This window comes from Poecilia formosa, unplaced genomic scaffold (genome assembly GCF_000485575.1).
Source record: "Poecilia formosa unplaced genomic scaffold, Poecilia_formosa-5.1.2 Scaffold699, whole genome shotgun sequence".
Classification (NCBI taxonomy): domain Eukaryota; kingdom Metazoa; phylum Chordata; class Actinopteri; order Cyprinodontiformes; family Poeciliidae; genus Poecilia; species Poecilia formosa.
Window position 1 is genome coordinate 41,982 of NW_006800638.1, and position 6,089 is coordinate 48,070.

The following is a 6,089-nucleotide window of genomic DNA, read 5'->3' on the forward strand; positions in this document are numbered from 1 at the left end:
CCCGTGACTCATTCAATCTGCAAGTGATTTTAGAAAAACCAAGTGGAAAGCTGCTTATAATAATCGGACTTGGAAACAGAAACTCAAAAAAGTTCATGTTTTTCCACCAACAAAATGCTCATCTCCCTCCATTGTTCACATTTCTGTCGCTGCTGATACTGTTGCGTAAAAACGGCGATAGAGGGAATAAAAGACGCGTAGAGGAAATAAAATTAAATTCCAAAAGAAGATAGTAATGCAAAGTGATTTCGATAAGTAACTGTAGTCTGACTACTGGATTTGAAATAGCAACACGTTAGATTACTCGTTACTGAAAAAAGTGGTTCAATGTCAATAACTCATTACATAGTAACGCGTTATTGACATGACTGTGTGTAGCATAGAGGGGCCTCCACAATGACAGTGTTGCTCCTTCAGGCCCTGCAGGACAGAATGATATTGTCACAGATAGGCCTGTCGTGATAAACAATAAATCAATTAATTGCACAACAAATGAAAGTCATCGACTTCGTTTTAATTCATCGGATTTATTGTTTCTTCCTGCCTTTCTCTTTCTATTGATGACACTGGATGAAAAAAAAGGCTCAACTCCGGTGCTCTCCACTGACCCTTCCTTCCTCATTTCTTTAGCGTAACATTAACAAAGCGCACACTACACGATCTTAGAACTCTCGGCTGATTGTCGGCCCATTTTCAAAACCTGAGAGACCACACATTAGCCGACAGAAATCCTACTTATAACGGGTTCAATCATACCGTTTGATGTCCAACAATGGGCACAAAATAATGGCTACAATCAATCAAATGTTATTTATATAGCACATTTCAGTAGCAAGGTATTTCAAAGTGCTTTACAGCATGTGACATTGAATAAACAGTAAGAAAGAGAAAGAGATTTTGAAAAAAAAAGATTGGAATTTGAAAAAAGATCCAGATTTTTAGTCAAAACTCCATTTAAAAAGGACTCTAAACCACAAAAAAGAGATTAGAGATTAATAAATAGATAAAAAGTAAAGATAAAAACATTAAAAACATCAAAGACTTCAAAACCCGCACTCTAACCCTAATTTAGCCATAAGCAACTCTAAACAGGTGGGTTTTAAGTTGAGATGTAAAGGAACTCAGTGTTTCAGCTGTTTTACAATTTTCTGGAAGTTTGTTTTGTGGTGCATAGAAACTGAATGCTGCTTCTCCTCCTTTGGTTCTGGTTCTGGGGATGCAGAGCAGACCAGAACCAGAAGATCTGAGGGATCTAGACGGTTGGTACAGCAATAACAGATCTTTAAGGTATTGTGGTGCTAAACCGTTCAGTGATTTATAAACTAACAACAGTATTTTAAAGTCTATTCTCTGACCTACAAGGAGCCAGTGTAGGGACCTTAACACTGGTGCTATGTGCTCTATCTTCCTGGTTTTAGTGAGAACATGAGCAGCAGCTTCTGGATCAGCTGCAGCTGTTTGATTGATTTATTAGTCAGACCTGTGAAGATGCTACAAGTCCAGTTAACTAATTTTAAAACCAGGCATTAATCAATGTTTTACTACAATCTACCTGCAATGCATGTGACTAGAATCAGCGTAAAATCTTGACTGAATGAATATCATTATAACCTATTTATGTCACGTTAATGATGTACAGCTGAACAGTTACCGGGTATACTGTGGTAGCAATCTTGCTCCAACACCTCTTCTGGTCATTTCTGTGGATATTCTTTGCACGAAATGTTGAGTAAACATTAATGTTTCCATATATCTCCAATGTCCGCTGCACTCTGGGTTGCGCTGTCAGCCAGTCCCGGCTCCAAATGAGTTTAACAGGGGGGCATCGGCTTATTTTCGGGTGGAAAGGGGGCAAAATGAATACATAGCAATAATAATACTACTCAAGTAAAAGAAAAAGGTACAGTGCAGTAAAACTACTCATATAAGCACCTTTTTTCCCAAAAAAGTTACTCAATGTAACAAGTACTACACACTTTGGAACATAAAACAACAACATCAGTAGCCTACAGGCTACTAGTCAACAAGCTTAAGGTGATGTATTGCTAGTCATCTTTTAGCTAACATTACCTGCATCCAGCAGCTTTACTCAAGTCAGTCTGCTAGTTTGGGGGGAAACTGTGCAGAATTCTTTGTGTTTTTCTGGTTTGCTGCCATGATTCTAACACACCTGTGTAGCTCTGCACAGCAGCAGCAGGTCTCCTTCACTGCCGCACAGGTGGAAACCCAACGCAAGCGTCGTAGCGCTCATGTTGCGTTTAGAAGCGGCTCGGAAAAACAAGTCACGACGTGTTAACAACGATTAAACCGTTTTAATGGCTGAAAAAAGTGACAGAGGGCACAGATATTGGAAGTGCGGAAGCCCCTACTGTATCAAATTGATATAGGAATAACAGAGAGTTGGCCAATCAAAGTTATAAACAACCAACAGCTTCCAGTCCAGGGGGGCCACGACTGACTCCGTGTGCGGGCAATGTCACCCAGTGCCCGCCCTTGCCGCCGGGCTGGGTCAGCTGTTTGGGATTCCCTCCGTGCTTTCCCCTCAGAAAGCACGGAGGGAATCCGCGCTTTCTGATTGGCTACATTCAACAGGCTGCGTTCTCGCTCTCTTTCAGGCAAAACCCCTGATTTAGATCGGAGCGGCCACGAGGTTCTACGACTGGACCCGATCATTCGTAACACGACACACTACAGGATGATCAGTTACGAAATCGCAAGTGACAATGTTAGAACTTTAAACATTCTACGATTGCCGTAAGGGGANCACTCTGGGTTGCGCTGTCAGCCAGCCCCGGCTCCAAATGAGTGTAACAGGGGGGCATCGGCTTATTTTCGGGGGGAAAGGGGGCAACATGAATACATAGCAATAATAATACTACTCAAGTAAAAGAAAAAGGTACAGTGCAGTAAAACTACTCATATAAGCACCTTTTTTCCCAAAAAAGTTACTCAATGTAACAAGTACTACACACTTTGGAACATAAACAACAACATCAGTAGCCTACAGGCTACTAGTCAACAAGCTTAAGGTGATGTATTGGTAGTCATCTTTTAGCTAACATTACCTGCATCCAGCAGCTTTACTCAAGTCAGTCTGTTAGTTTGGGGGGAAACTGTGCAGAATTCTTTGTGTTTTTCTGGTTTGTTGCCATGATTCTAACACACCTGCGTAGCTCTGCACAGCAGCAGCAGGTCTCCTTCACTGCCGCACAGGTGTAAACCCAACGCAAGCGTCGTAGCGCTCATGTTGCGTTTAGAGGCGGCTCGGAAAAACAGGTCACGACGTGTTAACAACGATTAAACCGTTTTAATGGCTGAAAAAAGTGACAGAGAGCACAGATATTGGAAGTGCGGAAGCCCCTACTGTATCAAATTGATATAGGAATAACAGAGAGTTGACAGATAATAATCTGACTTGGAAACAGAAACTCAAAAAAGTTCCTGTTTTTCCAGCAACAAAATGCGCGTCTCCTCCCCATTGTTTATGTTTCTGTCGCTACTAGGGTTGCCACCTTTCAGAAATTAAAAAAAGGGACGATCCCCACGGTGCAGGGGACTCTCATGGGGTGGGACGTCCACTGCAGTGATAGACATTATTTTATGGCGGTGTTTTTTGTCTTTAAAAAGTGATCTGTAGAGCAGTCATTCATACATAGTTGGTTTAGAACATTGGCTGCCGCTTCTGGATGGAATCCAAGCACATTAAAGATTGCCTTTTTCCAAGCTTTAAAGGATTAATTAACTCTGTTGAACAAACCTCTTTAGACAACCACATAAGGCAGAGAGGCAGAGAGAGGACCAAACAAGCCACTAACCCTCCAGTTCTCATTCCAACTTCCTCTCACATTCCCTTATCACCCAAGACAACTTATTCTGACCCGGAACCCATGCAGATTGGTTGGACCCGTTTTTGCCTGGAGGAACAGCAGCAACATCATGAGTCATTATCCTCATTATGCCTCCACTGTGGTGTTTCAGGTCATTTCATTGCCACCTGTCTTGTTTGACCAAAAGAGAAGGTCTGTCACTTATGGGGAACCTGACGGTACGACTCAATCATCACACTCATCCCCACTTCCGACTACCTGCCACTCTCTTTTTCAATAATGATTCCATAAATCTGAGTGCTCTCATTGACTCTGGCTGTGAACAAACATTGATTGATCATTCCATAATTAAACAGTGCAATATCAAAACTGTGCCACTCCCTTCCCCACTTTGGGTTTCTGCCCTAGATGGCAGTTCAGTTCCTCTGGCTACTGATCAGACAGTCCGACTTGAATTAATAATTTCCTGTAACCACCATGAGTTAGTTTTTTTTTTTTTCGTCTTTCCCACTGCCAACTCATCCACAGTCCTTGGCTATGACTGAAAAATGAAACACAATCCACACCAAGATTGGTCCCTTTCACACACTGAATCCTGATCCATGCACTGTCACTATCTTTGGCTGGTGTCTGCCGTTCCTCCAAGCCCACCCCTCCCTGATCCTGAGAATCAAGCACCTCTTGACCTCTCCAATATTCCCAATTAATACCTCGGTCTATAACAGGTTTTCAGTAAGTCCAAAGCTCTGTCTCTGGCCCCTCATCGACCCTTTGTGATATAAATCTTCTTGTGTGGCTACTATTCAGTAGCTTGCTACCATCAGCATGTGTGTGTGTGTGTGTGTGTGTGTGTGTGTGTGTGTGTGTGAGAATGGGTGAACTACTGTAGTGTGAATAACTTTGGGGTCCTCTGAACTTGGTAAAGCACTATACAAGTCCAAAGTCATTTAACATTTCTTAACCAGTTTGGTTTTGTGTATCTCAGTGACATTTGTTGAGAAAATAAATTTAAAATAAGCTAGTTTTAAAACTTAACATGTCCTGATTCAAATGGCCTAATTGTGGTTTTGAATTTAGTAATGTATTCTGACTTTTTGACCTTTATGTTACCTGTAGATGGTTTGCTAGGATCATTTGAACTGCCTTTTGTCTGTGGGAAAACAATACAGTGGAAGTTGTAGCTTTTCACACTCATCTGTGAAAGGCCGTAAACACGGCCGGGGTTTCTGGCTTGAGAGATGGTCAGAGATAGCTCCTGGTTGGATGAGCAAAGATACGCCTTATTTGAATAAATTAAAGATAAGAATACTCCTTCAGTATAAAACATTCTACACAGAAGTAACAGATCAGATTTGCTCTTGCAATTCTCCAAAGATGTCTTTGCACGTCTTTGCTTTCTTTCCTTCTTTTCCAAGTCTGTGAGGTAAATGAATGTATGTCTCCGTTGTTCTGCAGTTTCTGGTATAAGTTTGTGCATTGTCTTACTTGTAAGTTTATGCATTGTATTATATTGGATTAAACTCTGCAATTCTGTGACGTCAACACACATTGTTGTTTTCCTTGTGGCTACACGTGGCCCGCCGAGAGGACCTGGGATCCAGAGGAAGAGAGAGAGCCAAACTTTTTCCAAAGTTAACCTATTTTAGAATTTCTTCCTTAACACATTCTAATTTTTTCCAAGAACCCCACCAATCACCAGAAACATGTCCATCTTGTCTTGTGTCTGTTGGAGAACCGTCTCTACCTGAAGGTCAAGAAATGTGAGTTCAATGAACCCTATCTTTCTTGGCTACGTCTTCAGGGACAGATAGGTGAGCATCGACCCAGGAAGAGGTTATGCTGCAGAAGAGGTTATGCAATCATTTGGATCTGCTGTTCTGGAACAGAAGCACATCTAAAACATGCAGAGCAGGGTGACCTGAGGACTGGAATTGAGAGGACCTGCTTTGGAGGAATGAGGTCATTGGTTGGAGGGTGCACAACATCCAGTGCTGGTTTGGACTGATCATAAAAAAAATCTTTCTTATTGGCAATCTACCAAATGCTTGAATTCTCGCCAATCCCACTGCTCCCTGTTTTTCTCTTGTTTCAACTTCATTTCTACTGTCCAAGCTTCAAGAAATTAAACCAGATGCTCTCTCCTACCAGTACGCACCAGACTCTGAAAAGAAAACACATAATGACACAGCTGTTCCTTCGGCACGTCACCTGGGAAATCAAATACATCATTACTCGAGGCCCACAGAATGAACCTGATCCTAG

The 6,089-nt window shown here is 41.9% G+C and overlaps 1 protein-coding gene across 2 annotated transcripts in view; it reads left to right on the forward strand.

Annotated features, from left to right (window-relative positions):
- Positions 1-2,525, forward strand: part of LOC103130952 (ATP-binding cassette sub-family A member 2-like) — a 41,158-nt gene extending 38,633 nt beyond the window's left edge. For both annotated transcript variants that reach the window (XM_007542483.2, XM_016666303.1), the window contains exon 12: positions 2,514-2,525. The gene's annotated coding sequence lies outside the window, so the exon portion shown is untranslated. The remainder of the gene's footprint in view (positions 1-2,513) is intronic.
- Positions 2,526-6,089: the final 3,564 nt, after the last annotated feature.